A 399-nucleotide genomic window follows, 5' to 3' on the forward strand; every position below is an offset into this window, starting at 1 on the left:
TGCTGGTAGAGTACAAAATTCACGTTGCATTATTCGTAGTTTATCTTTCTCGAGATAAGATATCAATTTTTTGAGATTCGAACTAAGAAATTTGAACGAGTCGATAAAGCGTAATGTTACGCTGGTTCTATAATATTTTTTTTCCATTTCCGTGCCATTGACCGTTTTCGTAAACGCGATGTACTTCTCTTTCGTTACCGGAAGTAGACTCACATGTCCCTCGTACGCGGTAGCTACTTCCTTGATAATGAAATGCGCGTCGTAACCGGATAGATTGTGAAACACCACGGGAATGCAACGCGAATCTTTGTAGTTCAAATTGCAGTTGGAATGCGCGGGACCTCTGTATCGTCCGGTCATGTGGCAGTGATCCCGTACCCGCGTGTCTTCCGCCGCGAA

This window comes from Wasmannia auropunctata, unplaced genomic scaffold, assembly GCF_000956235.1.
Source record: "Wasmannia auropunctata unplaced genomic scaffold, wasmannia.A_1.0 LD336111.1, whole genome shotgun sequence".
In the NCBI taxonomy this organism is placed as follows: domain Eukaryota; kingdom Metazoa; phylum Arthropoda; class Insecta; order Hymenoptera; family Formicidae; genus Wasmannia; species Wasmannia auropunctata.